Below are 21,488 nucleotides of genomic sequence, written 5' to 3'. Positions count from 1 at the left end.
AGGCCAGCATACTTTCTCTGTAAAAGGCCACATAGTAAATATTTTAGGTTTTGTGAATTATACAGTCTCTGTCATACTTTACTCTGCCAATGATGCATAAAAGATGTCATTGGGGATATATAAATACATGGTTTCTCTGTGTTGCAGTAAAACTTTATTTACAAAAATAGATACCAGGATAGATTTGGCCCAAAGGACATTGTGTTCAGACCTCTAATATAAAGCATTTAAAACATCAAGTATGTCATAAACATTAAACTCATTAGTGTGTGCAGGATGCAACAATGCAATATTGGAGAAGTAATTTTGTTTTCCTTCCTCTTGGGAAGAAATATATAACGTAAAAATAGCAAATAGTGAAATATTAAAGATACTTGATAAATACAAATAAAACTTAGCAAAATAAAAAAGCCATTTAAAACACAGTTTGGTTGTGTAATAAATTATTTTCATAGGGTTTATCCTCCACTCTGAATCACATTTTTTCCAACACGTTTTGGCTTTCTTTTGCTATTTTAATGAACTTAGTGGTTTAAAATAACAACCATGTGGCAACAGCTGGTGTCTCTCATCCAGTTGCAACCAGACTGCTGCTGAGGCTGGAATATCCAAGATTATTTATGTTTGGTGACTTGGTGGGTTCAATTGGGAGGCTAAGGCCTCTTGTATTGTATCCCTGTGGCTCTGCATGTGGCCAACTTGAGCTTTTATTCATGGCAGGTGCATCCCAAGAGTGAGTGTCCTAGGCAACAAAGGAAGAAGCTGCAGATCTAAGGCCACACAAGTTACACAGAACCACTTCTGCTGCACTTTTCTATCTAAAATATATCAGAGAACCAGCCAAAATACAAGGGAAAGAGTAAAAGATTCTGCCTCTTTTAGGACAGTGTCAAAGTCACATCAATGGAAAGAATTTACTGCACACGGTATCTAAGGTATGTGCTATTTCCTGATCATCAAGTTCTATCAGCACAGTATCCTAAATGTAGTAGACTAAAGTGATACCCATAAGTTGATGAAATGATCATGGTCCCTGCACACTAAAGTAGGACAGAGAACTAGAGAACTAACATAGCCCTTATGTAAGGCAATAAATTCTCTGACATTCTCTCACTTCCAGATAAAATCAAACAACTTCCTCTGTTCTGTGCATACTAGGATGAGTAAAAGACATTTGCCAGAGTGATACCTGCATGCTAGGTGTTAAAAATTGTGTTTATTCCGGGCACCTAGGTGGCTCAGTCAGTTAAGCGTCCAATTTGGCTTAGGTGATGATCTCATGGTTCATGAGTTCAAGGCCCGGGTCAAGCTCTGTGCTGACAGCTCAGAGCCTGGAGCCTGCTTCAGATTCTGTGTCTCACTTTCTCTCTCTGCCCCTCCCCTGCGCGCGCGCTCTCTCTCTCTCTCTCTCTTAAAAATAAATATTGGGGCATCTGGGTGGCTCAGTTAAGCATCCAACTTCAGTTCAGGTCATGATCTTATAGTCTGTGGGTTTGAGCCCTGCGACCAGCTCTGTGCTGACAGCTCCGAACCTGGAGTCTGCTTCAGACTCTGTGTCTCCCTCTCTCTCTGCTCCTCTCTCTCTCTCTCTCTCTCTCAAAAATAAACATTAGAAAAAGAATTTAAAAAAATAAACATTAAAAAAATTAAAAAATAAAAAAGAAGTTGTGGTTAGTCACCTGATAAAAAGACTGCATATGGATCCACATTTTAGATGACCCATTCATCTTCTACCCAGACTGAATAGAAGGTTAAATGGGAATGTGGTGAGAATCACCACTCAAGCATCTTTAAAGTCTTTGATGGTGGCAATAATCACTAGAATTCCCCTAGAAATATGGTATGGATTTTGGTTTACTTTCTCGGTAGAAAAGGGCCATTCGAGGGCCTACTAATTGGCCTTCTGATTATAATAGCCATGAATGAAGAAGCAATGCCAAGATGTTGTAAATATGAAGTTCAGGTCTCTTTTCATCATATCTAGCAATTTTTCATTTCAAGTATAGGGACACCATAATCAATCACCCACTGCTAAAGATCCCTCCTAGTCTAACAACTATGGTTACTGTTCTGGCCCTGCTTCCTATAATGGAAACCATAGCTATCTCATCCCTGATGGTTAAGTGCTCTCACTTGGCGTCTGCCACTTTGAGAGCCTATTATTTCCCTTAGGGAATTAGGGATCCTATTTAATTGCAGCGTGTCCTAACTTCATCCCTGGGCTCAGAGGACAGCAATATTTTCTCTCCCTCACAATATTTTCTCAATGCATTATTGAAGAGAAGGTCCTCCAGGCCTTTTTAGGACACAATTGGCAATAGGTGACTGGGTCACACATGATAAATCCATTCCAATCATTCTATCTCCTTAAGTCTTCTAACTCAATCTTCTAAAATATATCATGAGATTTCTAGCATCTCAACTGTATTTAATGCAGGCCACCATTGGACCCACGTTTCAACCAACCAAGCAAACCTTTAACCACTCCCAGATGCTTAGGCAAGCATGGTGAATCCATGGTCTTTGGTAAGTATATCCATACTGATAATTTCGATCTCTTCGAAAATTAAATTCCTTCATCACTAGTCTAACACTCTCGAGATTCATTATCATATTCCATAGGTTTCTGCCAATATAAATAAGCAAAATCTTGCACATTTTTTTTGTATGAAAGACTTCTCCCAGGTCAGACTTTTTACTTGTGCCCTGGAATATATTGAGATCTAACTCTGTAGATCTATGGATCTAATAATACTGGCATCTAGTAGGTAGAGGTCAGGGATGCTGCTAAACATTCTACAATGCACAGAACAGCCCCTACAACAAAAACTTATTCAGTCCAAATGTTAACAGTGCTAACATTAATCAATCCTGCCCCCACATAGAGGCCACTAGCAACTTATGGCTACTGAACATTTAAAATGTGAGTAGTCTTGAGACATGTTGTAAGTGCAAAACATGATTTTGCATATGAAAAAAGAATAAAATATCTTCATTTTTATAATAATCATTTGTTGAAATGATAATATTTTGGGTATGTTGAGTTAAATAAGATATATTATTAAAATTTAAATTTTGTTCTTTTTTACAGCTTTTAAGTTTGCTACTAAAAAATTAAAAATTATGTATATGGCTCACATTGTATTTTTACTAGATGGTACTGGTCTAGAGATGTAAAGAAGTGATAGCAGTGAATTATGGGGAGAATCAGGTACTCTTCACAAGGTTAATTCCTCAGATGAAGTAATTTCTGAATTTTCAAAGAAGACAAGACCAGCTTTATAAGATAGAGAAGGAAGACTTCTTCAGACAGCAAAGAGCTCTTTAGGGTCTATCAAGGTGATAGAATTATCTAAGTACACTCTAACGGGTTATTACAATTCTCAAGATCCAACTTCTCAATCAATGTCTTAATTTTTTACCTAAAAGACCTAGTGAGTCTGTTTATTCAACTTACCTTGGAGTTCAGTCTTTGACAGCATTAATAATTGATTCGGATGTGTCATCCTAGCAACCCATAGAGATATATTTCTAAGGAAATCATAGAAGCTCTCTGGACCTCTGAGCTTCTAACATTTTTAAGCATCTTAGTGCATTATAAACAGCAAAACCACCCCTCAATCTTTGTATTCTTCATTTCTGCCATTCCCATGAAAGACTTCCATCAGTAACTACTTAATTCCCGAAGTCTACAGGCCACTTTTAAATTCATGTATAATTTAAATTCAATAAAGTGTGCAGATATTAAGTGTTCAGAATATGAGTTTTGACAATTATACACACCCATGAAGCCACTACCTAAAACAAAATCTAGAACATTTACATGAACCCAGTAAGTTTATTTGCATTTCTTTCCAGTCCATTAACCAAAACTACCTTCACCCCCATCACACATGCATACTCTAAGACAACCACTTTCTAACTTCTGCCATTAGATGTTAATTTGCTCATTCTTGATTTTCATATACATGCAATCATACAATACATATTCCTTTGCATCTGCCTCCTTTCACTCAATACATATGTTTTTTTATATTCATTTATGTTGTTGCCTATTTTGGTAGTTTGTTCTTTTTTATTACGAAGTAGTAGTATTCAGTTATCTGAATATATCACAATTTGTTTATCAACTCTGTTGACAGGTATTTAGTTATTTGCAGTTTGGGATTATCATGAATAAGGCTGCTATAGATATTCTTATGAAAGGTAGTTTATGAATATACACTTTCATTTTCTTATCTACAGTAGATAGATTTTCTTATCTTATCTACATTTTCTTATCTACCCAGCCAGTAGAATTGCTGGGTCATGTACCTTTACACATGTAACTTTACATACACATGTAACTTTACAAAAAACTTTACAAAAAAATGCTATATCTATCTCAAAAATCATTGTACCAGCAGTGTATGAGGGGTTCAAATGCTTTAATCCTTGCCAACATTTATTATAGCCACTTTTTCTGGTTAATTTTAGCTGTTCTAGTAGGTGTGAAGTGACATTCATTATACATTATTTGCATTTCCCTGATAACTAATGACGTTGAGCACCATTTTAATAGTTATGAACCATATGTATATGTTTTATGAAGTGTTATTTTCCCCAATTTTTTATTGGGTTGTCCTTTTATTATTGATTTGTAGGTGTTCTTTATGTTTTCTGAAAAAAATCTTTCGTGAAATATATATAATAATATTTTCTCCCACTTTGTACCCTGACTATTCATTTTATTAATGATACCTTTTAGTGAGCAAAAATTTTCAATTTTGATACAATCTAATATATCAACATTTTTCCTTTTATATTTTTGTTCTTTACAACTCTATATTTGTGAATATATTATATTTTTTCTAGACCTTTTATGATTCTAAGCTTTTATATTTAAATGTATGATCCATTCTGCATCACTTTTTTATAAGGAATGAAGCAGGTGTCAAGGTTTACTTGATTTTATATAGATATCCAGTAGTTCTACCATGATTTATTTGAAAGCCTTTCTCTTCCACATTGAATTAACTTATTGCTTTTCCTGAAAATGATTAGACCATTCATGTGTGGGTCTACTTCTGGACCTTCCATCCTATCCATCCAGTAATGGATAATCAAAACATATGCCAACATCATATTCTCTTGACTACTGTGGTTTTATTTAAGTTTTACAATTAGGTTGACTTCATTTACCGTAAGGTAGGTTGTCCACAGGGTAAGTTAAACAAGGACTGAGCAAAGTCTTGGGGAACAAAAGGCATCACTTTTACTAAAGAGAAAGTGGGTGTCTTAGTTCAGGCAGCTATGACGAAAGAACTACTAACTGGGTGGCTTAAACAACAGAAGGCTATTGCTAATGGTTGTGGAGTCAGAGAAGTCCAAGATCAAGATGCCAGCCAATTCAATTCCTGGTGACCTCCTCCTGGTTTTCAAATGGATACCTTTTTGCTGTATGCTCACATATGAGAGAGGGAGGGAGAAAGCAAGAGAGAGAAAGAGAGAAAAAGAGTGCTCTCACGTCTCTTCTTGTAAGGGCACTACTCCCAAGAGAAAAGCTCCACCTTCATGACCTTAATTACCTCTCAGAGGCCCCACCTTCAAATATCATCACAATGGGGATACAAATTTGGGGAGAATATAAACATTTAGTCTATAGGAGTGGGCAACATATTACCTGTTGTTGAAAGAGGTCCTTACCAGAAACCACTGAGACAGGCAACTACTCCAGTTCTGCACTAACTAAGCCATTGTAGTTTGGGCTGGACATAAATGTGGGGTGAGGTTGATATGAGTTGTTATATTAACAGTGGCTACAGCAAGGGCTTTGAAAACAAACCAACCTGTATTAATGTTTTCTAGCTACAAGTCTTGGGCAAGTTACTTTACTTCTCTAAGCTGTGTTTTTCTTAAAAAAAAAAAAAAGAATAGTTCTCCCTGATAGGATTGTTGTGATGATTGAGGTCATATTTGTAGAGCACATAGCCCTGTCTCATTAAATCATAGGTGTCCTATAGGTGGTAGATCTTAGTAAACAATGGTTGTTTTAAGGTGTAAAGCACATGATATAAAATCAAGAATTCTATCTCTCTTTTTTTAAGACATTTTTTTAAAAAGAAGTTTTAGGTTCATAGCTAAATTGAAAGGAACACTCAAAGATATGATATATATATTACCTGTCCACACACATACATAACCTCCTCCATTATCAACATCTCTCACCAGATGGAAAATTTTTTACAATTGATGAAGCTAAATTGACACATCATTATCACCCAGAGTATATAGTTTACATTAGGATTCATTCTTGGTGTTGTATATTCTATGAGTTTGGACAAATGCATAATGACATTATAATGCATAATTACAGTATCATAAGAGTATTCTCACTGCCCTAAAAATTTCCTGTGCTCTGCCTTTTCATCTCTCCCTTCCTGCAAATCCTTAGCAACCACTGATCTTACTGTCTCCATAGTTTTGCCTTTTCCAGCATGTCCTATAATTGAAATCATACAGTATGTGTCCTTTTCATATAGGCTTCTTTTAGTTTGTAATATGCATTTAAATTTTCTCCATGTTTTTCATGGTTTGACATCTCATTCCATTGCCTGGATGCACCATAGTTTATTTTTTCATTTACCTACTGAAGAACATCCCAGTTGCTTCCAAGTTTTGGCAATTATGAATAAAGCTGCTATAAACATCCACATAGAGGTTTTAATGTAAACATATGTTTTCAATTCCTTTAGGTAAATACCAAGGAGTGAGACTGCTAGATCTGATTATCTCTTTTCATCCAGATATTTTCCACAGAGTTTGAGGCCTCAGACATGAGTCTTTTTAAAAAAACTGTAGTAGCATAAGTGAATCTACTTTTCCTTCTCAACTATAAATGATTCCCGTAATTACCATAATTTGCAAAAATCCAGGATGTTTGACTAGTTAAATAAGGACTTTCAAATTCAGCCCAAGTTGTAGCATATGTTCAATATTTACTATCACTATAACTATTTCATGTATGGAACATTTAATATATCATATAGACAATTTTTAAATCAAAATAACTTGTTTTAATATCATACAGAAAATAACATTGCTTATCCTTATATTGTAAGCTCAGTATTCTATCCTACAGACATTATCATTTCTTTGGCTGACTAAGGGAAAATGATGCATGAGTGTGAAATTTCCTTCTTAAAATATATTATTATTTGGCTCTGATTAGGTTTTAAAAGCTTTAAGAATAAATCTAAGCAATTTAGTTCTCATGGCATAAAGATGTTATGTGGTCATAGAGAGTAGAGACACTATTTTATTATTCTTGTATTGTTTGAAAATCTATGAATATAACTAAAAGTTTATTTAAGAATTAGTTAGCTATTTAAAGAACACACATAATTGCATAGCAAAGGAGAGCATCAATAATAGAAAAATGCAGCCTAGTGAATGAGAAAAGATATTTGTAAGCGATATAGCCAATAAGGGGTTAGTATTCAAAATATTCAAAAAATTCAAATAATGTATAACTTGACACCAAAAACCAAACAATCTGATTTTAAAATGGGCAAAATAACGGACTAGACATATTTTTAAAGAAGACATACGGATGGCCAATAGACACATGAAGAAATGTTCAACACCACTAATCATCAGGGAAATGCAAATCAAAACCATGATGAGGTATCACCTCACACTAGTCAGAATGTCTAATATCAAAAGACGAGAAATAACAAATGTTGGAAAGGATGTGGAAAAAAGAGAGCCCTCATACACTTTTGGTGGAAATGTAAATTGGTGCAACCACTGTGTAAAACATTACGGAAGTTTCTCAAAAAATTAAAAATGGAAACACCATATGATCCAGTAATTCTACTACTGGGCATTTACCCAGAGAAAATGAAAACACTAATTCAAAAAGAAACATGCATGCCTATATTTATTGTAGCATTCTTTGCAATTGCCAAGATATGGAAGCAGCCCAAATGTTCATCAATAGATGAAGGTACAAAGAAGGGGACACACACACACACACACACACACACACACACACACACAAAATGGAATATCATACAGCCATAAAAATAATGAAATCTTGCCATTGGTGACAATATGGATGGACTTAGAGAGTATTATCTTAATGAAATAAGTCAGAGAAAGACAAATACCATATGATTTCACTTATGTGCAAAATCTAAAAAAACAAAACAAATAAACAAAGGCAAAACAGAATAAACTTGTGGTTGCCTGAGAGGTAGTGGGTGGGGGATCAGTGAAATAGGTAAAGGGGATAAAATGGTTCAAATTTTCAGTTACAAAATAAATAAGCCACAGGGATTAAAAGTACAGCATAGGGAATATAATCAGTAATATTATAATAATGTATGGTGACAGTTACAACACTTAGGAACGTTGAGTAACTTATAGAACTGTCAAATAAATATGTTGTACACCTGAAACTGACATAATATTGTATGTGAGTTATACTTCAACAATAAAACAGGAAAACAAAAACAAAAAAATAAACAACACTCTGAAAATGATGAACTCCTAGGTGTCAAATATGAAGAAAAACATTCATAAGGAAATAAAATGTGGTCCAAAAGATTAATAATGCAGGGATACGATATGAAATTGGCATAGTTAGCACATTTGGTCTAGTATACATTTTAAGAAAAACTTAAGAAAGCTGAAGGATTAGTCCTGTTGTTTGCTTTTTTAAAAATCGTTTTCTTTTAGACCCGTTTACTTTGGATGGGCTTTTGTCAGTAGGTCTTTTCCCCCTAGTTTATTGAAGTTCAGCATGATCCTTTTGTATGGAAGAGAAAATTGCTTGGTCAAAATTCTACCTAGAAGATGAAAGTAATATTAATTTTTTATCAAAATATCATATAGTCCACATATTAAACCACTTATATACATGTTTCCAAACACTGATTGGCACTTTTTAGAAATATCAATGCTATTTTTTTAAGTGCCTTTATCAGTTGTAACAGTTTGGGTTGGAAGTAACAGAATACCTGACTAATGTTGGCTTAAAGAACCGGAGCGTTTGTTACCTCACACAATAAGATGTCTGGAGTTAGGCACTCTCCAGATTGGCACAGCTGTCACCAGTGTCATCAGAGACACGGGCTCTTTCTAAAACCTTTCCGCTCTACTACCCTTTACTTTTTGGTTGCCCTCTTCACCTTCCACCTAAGGGCCACAGAGTCTCCCTCAGCTAAGTGCCTTCTTTGGAAAGAAAGGTGGGATTTTCCTAGACATTTTTCATTTATTTCAGGGAAGAAAATATTATCTATAAATGATCTCAACATCACCATCTCCTTCTCCTCCACCTCCCTCCTGCTAGCAGACTAATCCTTAGATTACCGGCTTGAGTCGGGTCACAGAGTTGTGCCCCAATATGAGGGAGGCTTGGAAAAATGAGCCTCAGACATTTTTGACCTCCATCTTGGAAGACAGCTTCTGCCAGCAAGAAAGTGAAGGAGGCAAGCTATTGTCCAGGCAACTAATAGTGCCCATAAAGGTGCCACACACACCAGAGAAAGGCCATAAATTAATATAGTTTAATATTTATTTTCTTAAGTTTATCTGTTTTGAGAGAGAGCAAGAGAGAGAGAGCAGAGAAGGGGCAGAGAGAGAGAGGGAGAGAGAGAGAGAGTGAGAGAGAGAGAGAGAGAGAGAGAGAGAATCCTAAGCAGGCTCTGCACTATCAGCACAGAGCCCCATGCAGGGCTCGATCCCATGAACCATAAGATCACGACCTAAGCCAAAATCAAGAGTAGAGGCTTAACCAAGTGAGCCAACCAGGTGCCCCTGTATTAATATTTATTAAACTTTTATTGTGACCTAAATACAGTTTTAATCACTACATGTACTCTTTTTTTTAATGTTTATTTATTTTTGAGAGAGAGAGAAACAGAGCACGAGTGGGGTAGGGGCAGAGAGAGAGGGAGATACAATATCTGAAGCAGGCTCCAGACTCTCAGCTGTCAGCACAGAGCCTGACATGGGGCTCAAACTCGTGAACTGCAAGATCATAACCTGAGCTGAAATCGGACGCTTAACTGACTGAGCCACTCAGGCGCCCCACTCCATGTACTATTTAAATTTTACAACAATTTTACAAATGTGGAAAGTGAGGCATGGCGATATTGAATAACTTACCTAAGGCCACACAGTCAGTAAAAGCCAGAGCTGGAATTTCAATCCAGTTAGTCTAATGTCAAAGCCAAACTCTTAACCATTTAATTGCTGTTTCCACATGATCATTGCAAACAGGATTAAAGGTGAATGCCAATAAAAATTTATGTAATTGAAAACAGAAGTGGCAGACATTTTTAACATATTCTTAGACTCTGGAATTTTACTATTTTACTATTTTGCTTTATCCCCTGCTTAGTAAGTAATTTACAAAGTATGACTCATTCCTATTATCTATATTATAACTCATCCAAGTGGAGATAAAACATGTATATGATATAATGACATTTAGGATAAATTATGACACTAAAAAATTCATTCCTTTATTCTTCATTGAAAAATACAAAATGCTTCCCAAAAAGTTTCTTTTAAAAATCTGTCACTTGCTCACAACCATTGCTTTTTTTTTTTTTTTTTTAACGTTTATTTATTTTTTGAGACAGAGAGAGACAGAGCATGAATGGGGAGGGTCAGAGAGAGGGAGACACAGAATCTGAAACAGGCTCCGGGCTCTGAGCTGTCAGCACAGAGGCCTGATGCGGGGCTCGAACTCACGGACCGCGAGATTATGACCTGAGCCGAAGTCGGCGCTCAACCGACTGAGCCACCCAGGCGCCCCCAACCATTGCTTTTAAAATACCCTCGGGGAGAGGGAGGTAAGATGGCAGAGCAGCCTGGAGACCCTGAGCTTGTCTTGTCTGTGAAACACAGCACCAAACCATTTTGCACACCTAGAAAACTGATCTGAGGATAAACACAATAATCTGCATAATTTGAGCTACAGAGCTCGGCAGTTAGGCAGTTACGTGCTGTGGAGAGATGAACTGGGGGAGAGAAAAGCCACAGAGGGTAGGGAGCTGTTTTTGGGGATGGAGGACAGAGAAAGGGGAAGAATGCAACACATCGGGAGAATGCAAGAAAAACACTCCCCTAAAAGTAGCTGGAGTGAAAACACGCAGGGGACTGAACAAGAAATCTGTTCCCCAAAACCACTGATGGGAAGAAAGGAGAGGGTTTCAATACTACCAGGATTCAATAAACAGTGGAGTGCAGAATCTGAAGTTCTGGAGCTCAGTGCCTGGTGGTGCTCTGGTGAGGAAGTAGGATGAATCCCCAGAGCAGGCAGCAGGGTCCGTGTGCCACACGGAGAGAAGTGGTTCCCCTGCTTAGAGAGAGTTTGGTAGAGGCCATACGGCCTCCCCACAGGCAAAGGTCACAGTGGACCTGGAGAGCAGCCACGTTTGCTGGTATTGGGACAAAGACAGCAGAGTGCAGTGAAACCTGGCACTGGCTATGTTGTGATTTGCCATAATCTCTGACCCTCTGCCACTGTGCGATTGCGCAAGCGTTTTCTGGGGCAAGCCAGCACCCAGACATTGCTCAGCGAGACCCTCCCCCAGAGACTTGAGGCTGGACCAAGCCACAGGGGTCCCTGAAATGCAGGATTTTGAAACATAACCCCATCTGAAATAAAACTCTGGAGGGAGGTGCTGCCTGGTAGGTGGGACAGCTTAGACACGAACAGGGCAGAGGCCAGGGGTGGACAGAGGGCTGAAACAAAGGAGAGGTGCTTGATAGTGGGTCGGTGAGAGCAGAAGCTCCTGTGCCAGAGACTAGGGACCTAAGTGAAGCCATTTCCACCTCTCCCACGCATGCGCATATGTGCCACCTTGATTCACCCCACTAAGCTAAGCAGCGCCCCATAGTGGAGAACGGAGCCATTACACCAAGCCCTACTCAACTGTGCCCTCCAAGCACATTCCACAAGACCAGCACAAGTCCCTCCACCTGCTTAGTGTATGGACTATAGAGGGCTCCATAGTCTCATTTCTAGGGGAAATGATGTAACTTCATTTGGTTTTTATTTGGTTTGCTGCTTCATTTATTAGTCTGGGGTTTTTTTGGTTTGTTTTTTTGTTTCTGCTTTTGTTTAAGTTGGTTTTTTTTTCCTTTCTTGGATACAGAAAGAAAATTTTATTTTTGTTTTTTAATTTTAATTTTATTTTTATTAATTTTTTACTTTATTTTTAATGTTTTATTTTTTATTCTATTTAATTTTCTTTATTTCATTTTATTCTATTTTATTTTATAATTTTTAAATTTTTTTAACATTTTCTTACCTTTTTTCTTTTCTTTCCCTTTTTTCTCTATCCTATCAAGCTTCTTGCAACGAGCAGACCAAAACACGCCTAGAATCTAGCTTCCTTTATTTGAGTTTTTGTTTTGCTTTTAATTTTTTAATTTTAATTTTTTTCCTCCAAAATGACAAACTGAAGCAATTCACCCCAAAAGAAAGAACAGGAAGAAAAGACAGCCAGGGGCTTAATCAATACAGATACAAGCAAGATGTCTGAACTAGAATGTAGAGCCATAATATTAAGAATACTAGCTGGGGTTGAAAAAAGCACAGAATCCTCTTCTGTGGAGATAAAAGTAAAAATCTAGCCAGGACAAAATTAAAAATGCTATAACCGGGGCGCCTGGGTGGCTCAGTCAGTTAAGCGGCCGACTTCGGCTCAGGTCATGATCTCATGGTCTGTGAGTTCGAGCCCCGCATCAGGCTCTGTGCTGACAGCTCAGAGCCTGGAGCCTGTTTCAGATTCTGTGTCTCCCTCTCTCTCTGCCCCTCCCCTGTTCACACTCTGTCTCTCTCTGTCTCAAAAATAAATAAACGTTAAAAAAAATTTTAAAAAAAATGCTATAACCAAGATGCAGTTTCAAGTGGATGCCATGACAGCGAGGATGGATAAAGCAGAGCAGACAATTGGCAATATAGAAGATAAAATTATGGAGAATAATAAAGCAGGAAAAAAGAGGGAAACAAGGCAAAAGAGTGCGATACAAGACTTAGAGAACTCAGTGACTTATTAAAAAGGAATAACATCCAAATCATAGGAGTCCCAGAATATGAAGAAAGAGAAAAAGTGAGCAAATTATGTGAGCAAATTATAGCAGAAAACTTTCCTAATCTGGGGAAGGACGCAGACATCAAAATCCAAGAAGCAGAGAGAGCTCCCATTAGATTCAACAAAACCAACCATCACCAAGGCATATCATAGTCAAATTCACAAAATACACAGACAAGGAAAGAATTACGAAAGCAACCAGGGGAAAAAAAGGTCCTTAACCTATAAGGATTACATTCGCAGCAGACAGAAACTTTGCAGGCCAGAAAGGAGTGGCAGTATATATTCAACGTGCTGAATCAGAAAAATATGCAGCAAGTATTCTTCATCCAGCAAGGCTATCATTCAAAATAGAAAAAGAGGGCCACCTGCGTGGCTCGGTTGATTAAGCGTCCAACTTAAGCTGAGGTCATGATCTTGTGGTTTGTGAGTTTGAGCCTCATATTGGGCTCTGCCCTGACAGTTCAGAGCTTGGAGGCTGCTTCGTATTCTGTATTTCTGTCTCTTTCTGCTCCTCCCCCACTCGTATAGTCTCTCTCTCTCTCTTTCTCTCTCTCTCTCAAATAAGAAAAAATTTAAAAAATTAAAAAAAAATAGAAGGAGAGATAGAGTTTCCCAGACAAACAAAAACTAAAAGAGTTCATGACCACTAAACCAGCCCTACAAGAAATTCTAAGGGGGACTATTTGAGTGTAGAAAAGATGAAATAAAACAAAAAAGACCAAAAGCAACAAAGACTAGAAAGGACAAGAGAATATCACCAGCAACAACTCTACAGGCAACACAGTGGCACTAAATTCATATCTTTCAGTACTGACTCTAAATGTCAATGGACTAAACACTGCAGTATCAGAACAGATTAGAAAACAAGACCCATCTATATGCTGCTTACAAGAGACCATTTTAGACTAAAGACACCTGCAGATTGAAAGTAAAAGGATGGAGGGGCATGTGGGTGGCTCAGTCGGTTGAGCATCCGACTTCAGCTAAGGTCATGATCTCGCGGTTTGTGAGTTCGAGCCCCGCATCGGGCTCTGTGCTGACAGCTCAGAGCCTGGAGCCTGCTTCAGATTCTGTGTCTCCCTCTCTCTCTGCCCATCCCCTGCTTGTGCTCTGTCTCTCAAAAGTAAATAAATAAATGTAAAAAAAAAACTTAAAAATAAAAAATAGAAAGTAACGGAATGGAGAACAATCTATCATGCTAATAGTCATCAAAAGAAAGCTGGAGTAGCTGTACTTATATCAGACAAACTATATTTTAAAATAAAGACTGTAACAAGAGATGAAGAGCATTATATCATAATTAAGTGTCTATCCACCAAGAAGCTCTAACAATTATAAATATTTATGCCCCAAACATGAGAGTATACAATTATATAAATAAGTTCATCACAAACATACAGAAACTCATTGATAATAACACCATAAGAGTAGTGGACTTCAACACTCCACTTACAGAAATGGACAGATCATCTAAGCAGAAAATCAACAAGGAAATAATGGCTTTGAATGACACACTGGACTAGATGGACTAAACAGATATATTCAGAACATTTCATCCTAAAGCACAATACACATTCTTCACAAGTGCACATGGAACATTCTCCAGAATAGATCACATGCTGGGACACAAATCAGCCCTCAACAAGTACAAAAAGATTGAGATCATGGTTTGCATATCTTCACACCACAATGCTGTGAAACTCAAAATCAACCACAAGAAAAAATTTGGAAACACCATGAATACTTGGAGACTAAAGAACACCCTATTAAAGAATGAATGGGTTAACCAAGAAATTAAAGAGGAAATTAAAAAGGACATGGAAACCAATGAAAATGAAAACATGACAACCCAAAACCTCTGGGATGAAGCAAAGGCAATCATAAGAGGGAAGTAAATAGCAATCCAGGCTTTCCTAAAGAAGGAAGAAAGGTCTCAAATATACAACCTGATCTTACCCTAAAAGAGCTGGGGAAAATAAAACCTAAAACTAAAACTAAAACTAAAGCCAAAAACTAGCAGAAGAAGGTAAATAATAAGATTAGGACAGAAATCAATGATATCGAAATCAAACAGTAGAACAGATCAATGAAACCAGGAGCTGACTCTTTGAAAGAATTAACAAAATTGATAAACCCCTAGCCAGATTGATCAAAAAGAAAAGGACCCAAATAAATAAAATCAAGAATGAAAGAGGAGAGATCACAACCAATACCGCAGAAATGCAAACAATAATAAGAGAATATTATGAGCAATTATATGCCAACAAATTGTGCAATCTGGAATAAATGGTCAAATTCCAAGAAACACATAAACTACTAAAACTGAAACAGGAAGAAATATGAAATTTGAACAGACCCATAGCCAGTGAAGAAATTGAATCAGTAATCAAAAATCTCCCAACAGGAGCCCAGGGCCAGATGGCTCTCCAGGGGGAATTATACCAAACATTTAAAGAAGAGTTAACACCTATTCTTTTGAAGATGATCCAAAAAATAGAAGTAGAAGGAAAACTTCCAAACTCATTTTCCAAGGTTAGCATTATCTTGATTCCAAAACCAGGCAAAGACCCTACTAAAGAGGACAACTACAGACCAATTTCACTGATGAACATGGATGCAAAAATTCTCGACAAGATACTAGCAAACCGGACCCAACAATACATTAAAAGAATTATTCACCATGATCAAGTAGGATTTATTCCTGGGATGCAGGGCTGGTTCAATATCTGCAAATCAATCAATGTGATATATCACATTACTAAAAGAAAGGATAAGAACCACATGATCCTCTCGGTAGATGCAGAGAAAGCACTTGACAAAACACAGCATCTTTTCTTGTTAAAAATCCTCAAGAAAGTAGGGATAGAAGGATCATACCTTAAGATCATAAAAGCCATCTTTCATAAAAGATATGATAGAGAAAAGATATGAAAGATCCACCGCTAATATCATCCTCAATAGGGAAAAATTGAGAGCTTTCCCCCTAAGGTCAGGAACATGGCAAGTATGTCCACTCTCACCACTGTTTTTCAACATAGCGTTGGAAGTCCTAGCCTCAGCAATCAGACAACACAAAGAAATAAAAGGCATCCAAATCAGCCAGGAGGAAGTCAAACTTTCACTCTTCACAGATGACATGATACTCTATGTGGAAAACCCAAAAGGCTCCACCAAAAAAGTGCTAGAATTGATCCATGAATTCAGCAAAGTCACAGGATATAAAATCAATATATAGAAATCAGTTGCATTTCTATACACCAGTACTGAAGCAGGAGAAAGAGAAATCAAGGAACTGATCCCATTTACAATTGCACCAAAACCCACAAAATACCTAGGACTAAACCTAACTAAAGAGATGAAAAATCTTTGTACTTGTAAACTATCGGAAGCTTATGAAAGAAACTGAAGAAGACACAAAGAAATGGAAAAATATTCCATGCTCATGGATTGGAAGAATAAATATTGTTAAAATGTCGATACTACCCAAAACAATCTACATATTCAATGCAATCCCTACCAAAATAACACCAGCAGTATTCACAGAGCTAGAACAAATAATCCTAAAATGTGTATGGAATCAGAAAAGACCCTGAATAGTCAAAGAAATCCTGAAAAAGAAAACCAAAGCGGAAGGAATCACAATTCTGGACTTCAAGCTGTATTACAAAGCTATAATCATCAAGACAGTATGGTACTGGCACAAAAACAGACACAGAGATCAGTGGAACAGCATAGAGAATCCAGAAATGGACCCACAAACATACGGCCAACCAATCTTTGACAAAGAAGGAAAGATTATCTAATGGAATAAAGACACTCTCTTCAGTAAATGATGTTGGGAAAACTGGATAGCCACATGCAGAAGAATGAACTTAGACCACTTTCTTCACCATACATGAAAATAAACTCAAAATGGATGAAAGACCTAAATGTAAGACAGGAAGCCATCAAAATCTTAGAAGAGAAAACAGGCAACAACTTCTTTGACTTTGGCCACAGCAACTTCTTTCTTGACATGTCTCCAGAGGCAAGGGGAACGAAAACAAAAATGAACTATTGGGACCTCATCAAGATAAAAAGCTTCTGCACTGCAGAGGAAACTATCAGCAAAACTAAAAGGCAATCGACGGAATGGGAAAAGATATTTGCAAATGACACATTAGATAAAGGGTTAGTATCCAAAATCTATACAGAATTTATCAAACTTAAGACCCATGAGACAAATAATCCAGTGAAGAAATGGGCAAAAGACACGAACAGACATTTTTCCAAAGAAGACATCCAGATGGCTAACAGACACATGACAAAATGCTCAAAATCACTCATCATCAGGGAAATGCAAATCAAAACCACACTGAGATATCTATCACTTCACACCTGTCAGAATGGCTAAAATTAACAACTCAGGCAACAACAGATGTTGGCGAGGACATGGAGAAAGAGGAACCCTTTTGCACCGCTGGTGGGAGTATAAACTGGTGCAGACACTCTTGAAAAGAGTACAGAGTTTCCTCAAAAAATTAAAAACAGAACTACCCTATGACCCAGCAATTGCACTACTAGGTATTTGCCCAAGGGATACAGGTGTGTTGTTTCAAAAGGGCACATGCACCCCAATGTTTATAGTGGCACTATCAACAATAGCCAAAGTATGGAAAGAGCCCAATTTCCATCAACTGATGAATGGATAAAGAAGATGTACACGTATACACACATATACATACAACGGAATATTACTCAGCAATCAAGAAGAATGAAACCTTGCCATTTGCAACAATGTGGATGAAACTAGAGTGTATTATGCTAAGTGAAATAAGACAAATATATGATTTCACTCAGATGTGGAATTTAATATACAAAACAGATGAATATAAGGAAAGGGAACCAAAATAATAAAAAACAGGGAGACAAACCATAAGAGACTCTTAAATACAGAGAACACCCTTACTGGAAGGGTATTGGGCTAAATGGGCAAGTGGCATTAAGGAGGACACTTATTAGGATGAGCACTGGGTGTTATATGTAAGTGATGAATCACTAAATTCTTTTCCTGAAATTGTTATTACACTATATTGTAACTAACTTGGATTTAAATTTAAAATAAAATAAAATACTCTTATTATTTTTATATTGTGAACATCTGATCTTAGCTAAAATGTATCATCCATTGTACATCTTTAGTTTGTAAGATGACTCTATTTCTAGTAACCAATTATATTAAATTTATGTTTAATTATATTAAGGAACTGATAGATTTTTCCTTTTTCCTAGTTACGTGCCTCTAAAGAGACCCTACTCAAAAAAATTCCTATTACTTTCTAATGGAGAAAAAAAATAAAAACAGCTGTGTAGTGAAAGACATACACTGTACTAACCATGTTTTTAAGTTTCTCCCTATTTTTTTTTGTAGGAGAATAGAAAAAAGCAGAAGAGAAAATACTCATATGGGAGACACAAAAAGAATTGATGAGTAGTAACCGAAAAGAAAGGAAATCCAAGATGCTCTCAGTTTAAGCAGAGCATTTATTGGAATTTTCAAGCAAGTCACAGTCAAATGTGGAGGTTATTCAAGAAAACTGGGATCAAAGTAAGGGGCTAGGTACTGCAGATAGGGGAAGAGCTCGGAGACCATAGCTATGCCCAAGCTAGTCAAATGGAACATAGCAACTTTAGGGAATAGAAGTGACATATCACAAGAAAAAGAATGTTAGCAGAATAAATACTTTAACATCTAATTTAGAGGAGAAGAAATAGAAATGAGTTGAAGTGGCTTTTGAAGCCATTCAGGAAGATCAGTGACTAAGCCAGAAGAGTCTTTAAAAACCCTCCTTGGCCAGAATCCCTCCTGGGCACTATATAACCTTCTGAGGTTGAAAGGGATCCCTTCTAGCCCTCCCAGGCTGCCTGGTTTCTAAGTGGTGCTAAGGACTCTGAGGGGCAGGGCATTGGCTCTGCATGAGACCAGGCAGGGGTTTTGTGGGTGGTGGTTAGTTAGTTGTTAGCTTTTGCTGTTGAAAGTAAGGAAAAGAGAGAAAGGAGGAGAGATTCGATCCCTTGGGATAGAAAGAGACGGAGGCGAATGGGGGGCCAAGGGCACTCCACATTTGTGGAAAATTACTTAAGGAATGCCGATGCCCTCAGTGATTGGGAAGTGTTTTATTTTATTTTTCTGTGACATAAATACCTCTCTAGGTCCACCTATAAACTAATAAAGTCTCAATTGTTCACCACCTATGTACATGTTTCTTTGGAAAACTCAAAACATTATATTTGGAACAAAATAGCAAAGCACAGGGACAGCTCCTGTGGCTCCAGGAAACAGGAATTTTAAGAAGTTGTGGAAATCTAGGAGGGGGACCTGTCGTCCTCAGGTATTGAATTGACATGGATAAAAACCAATTACCCATAAGTCTCTGAGGAACAGGGGACCCCAGCTGGCAACAGCAGATAATTAAATTAATAATAACTGTATCTACCACTTACCAAACACCTATGGACAAAGCATCAAGAACCACAGCTTTATGTTATAAACTTGGACTATATTTTTTATTTAATTCGACTATAGATAAACTCATATCATTTTCATGTCATTTCTCCTCATTTTATCTCTTCTGTTGTCAGTCAGCATTATGTGAGGCATTTCTGGGCAAAGTATTCTTTGATTCCTCTCTTAATAATCCTACAAACTGAACGACTTTTATTTCACCTTAACAGCAAAAAGTATTCCCTGTAGAGAAGAAAGGAAACTCCTAGAAAGCTGAAGGAAGGCTAAAGAACGACAACCAAGACCATTGTCTGAGGTCCGTCCACTCCATTGCCTCACATGTGGTCAGCGATAAACCCCTCATTGGCCCCTGCTACCACCCTTGGCTTCCTCACAGAACGGAAATCTGGAAGGAAGATTGTGTCACTGGTCCACATCCATCACTGATGGCCCATTTCACAGGTAAACTCCAGTCTTTCCCATGAGCTGCCAGCCTATGTGGTATGTGCACTGGACCCGGCCTCCGTGTCACAGCCCCTCCAAGCTCGGGGCCCCGTTCATGGCCTCTTGTGCCTGGCTCCACTCCAGGCAGCTTCTGGCCCCAGGGGCTTCCCACTCGCCCTTCTCTTTGCCTGTGCCACTTCTCGCTCAGATATTTGCCTGTTTCCTTCCTCACTCCCGATAATCTTATCTGTGAGGCCTCCTGCTCCACCTGATACGAAACAGCAGATTTCAACTTCTACCCTCTCATTTTTTCCTCCCCTTACCTGATTTCTTATTTTCCATAACACTTTCACTAGATATCCCATCACATTTGTGGGTTGTCTCTCTCCCTTTTCCATTAGGACAGAACGTAAACTCTATTTTGTTCACACACATCCAGCAGTTAGAATGGTTCCTGGCACCTAAAACATGATTTTATGTTTTTAGCACCTTTATTGAGGTGTATTTGACACAATTTTGTTTTTGAATGAATAACTGACTGAGGGAGGAGAAATAACAGTGAAGGAAACAGTCCCCTGTTTAAATAAGGTACATCCTTGGCAATTACTTGTTTGAAACTACATTTTGGAGATCGTTGAAACAATCTTATCATGGCTCATATAATGATCAATAAGAAAATAGACTAAATTTGAGGCAGGGGCTCTAATCATAGAAAGGTGATTGTGACTTTCAAGAATCTAAATTCTGTGCTGTTGGTTTATTTTTAAACTTTAACTCTGTACTCTATAGCTGTTTCTTTACAAAGAATATTTAAACAATGGTGTCACCATAAAAAATGCATAATTAATGCAATGTTTTTCTCCTGAGGTCTGAAGAAAGCACAGGCTTTTCCCATAAGAAGGTAAAAAATATTTTTAAAGACTACATAGACTGCTACAATCACAAAGCAAATCCTTGGATATCCCCCAAGAGCTTTTCTGAGGCCAGCTACTCCAGGTGTGGCCCAAGGACCAGCAGCCTCAGTATCATCTGGGAGGTGGCCTCACCTTGCAGAATGTTGGTCTCACCTTGACCTACAGAGTCGGAATTGAATTTGAACAGGTGATTGTTAGGTACATTAAAGTTTGAAAAGTACTACTCTGAATAGCTTTTGGTGTACTCTGGGAGGGAGGTCTGTGCAGGTCGATTCTGTTTGCTGCAAGTTTTGTCTGGAGATTCAGAGCCCCAGGTAGCTGCCCCCTGAGAACAGAAGGGGGAGCCCTACTCCCCCAATTGCCAGATCTTTCAGCTGGTTGGAACTGTTCTGTTCTTTGCAGGGCTGGTGGGGTGAAGTGGAGTAATAGAAACAGCAAAAGGAGAGGAAGGAAAACGCAAGGACGTGCTGCCCCATGGTGGGATTGGGGGCAGCAGGGGAATCTGGCAGAGCCTTGGAGCTTCACAGATGGACAGAATCAGAGCAGAAA

The 21,488-nt window shown here is 37.8% G+C and overlaps 1 protein-coding gene across 6 annotated transcripts in view; it reads left to right on the top strand.

Moving 5' to 3' along the window:
- CLCA2 (chloride channel accessory 2) overlaps positions 1–21,488 on the top strand; it is a 65,680-nt gene that overhangs the window by 1,523 nt on the left and 42,669 nt on the right. For 2 of the 6 annotated variants that reach the window (XM_049616868.1, XM_049616870.1), the window contains exons 2-5: positions 721–935; positions 18,508–18,684; positions 19,812–20,043; positions 20,893–21,126. The gene's annotated coding sequence lies outside the window, so the exon portion shown is untranslated. Of the gene's footprint in view, positions 1–720; positions 936–2,437; positions 2,527–18,507; positions 18,685–19,811; positions 20,044–20,892; positions 21,127–21,488 lie in introns of all 6 variants that reach the window. The other 4 variants (XM_049616869.1, XM_049616872.1, XM_049616873.1 and 1 more) reach the window with 4 other exon arrangements.

This window comes from Panthera uncia (genome assembly GCF_023721935.1).
Source record: "Panthera uncia isolate 11264 chromosome C1 unlocalized genomic scaffold, Puncia_PCG_1.0 HiC_scaffold_4, whole genome shotgun sequence".
NCBI classification, from domain to species: domain Eukaryota; kingdom Metazoa; phylum Chordata; class Mammalia; order Carnivora; family Felidae; genus Panthera; species Panthera uncia.
Note: the sequence above shows the minus strand (reverse complement) of the source record. Positions and strands in the feature narration are given on the sequence as shown.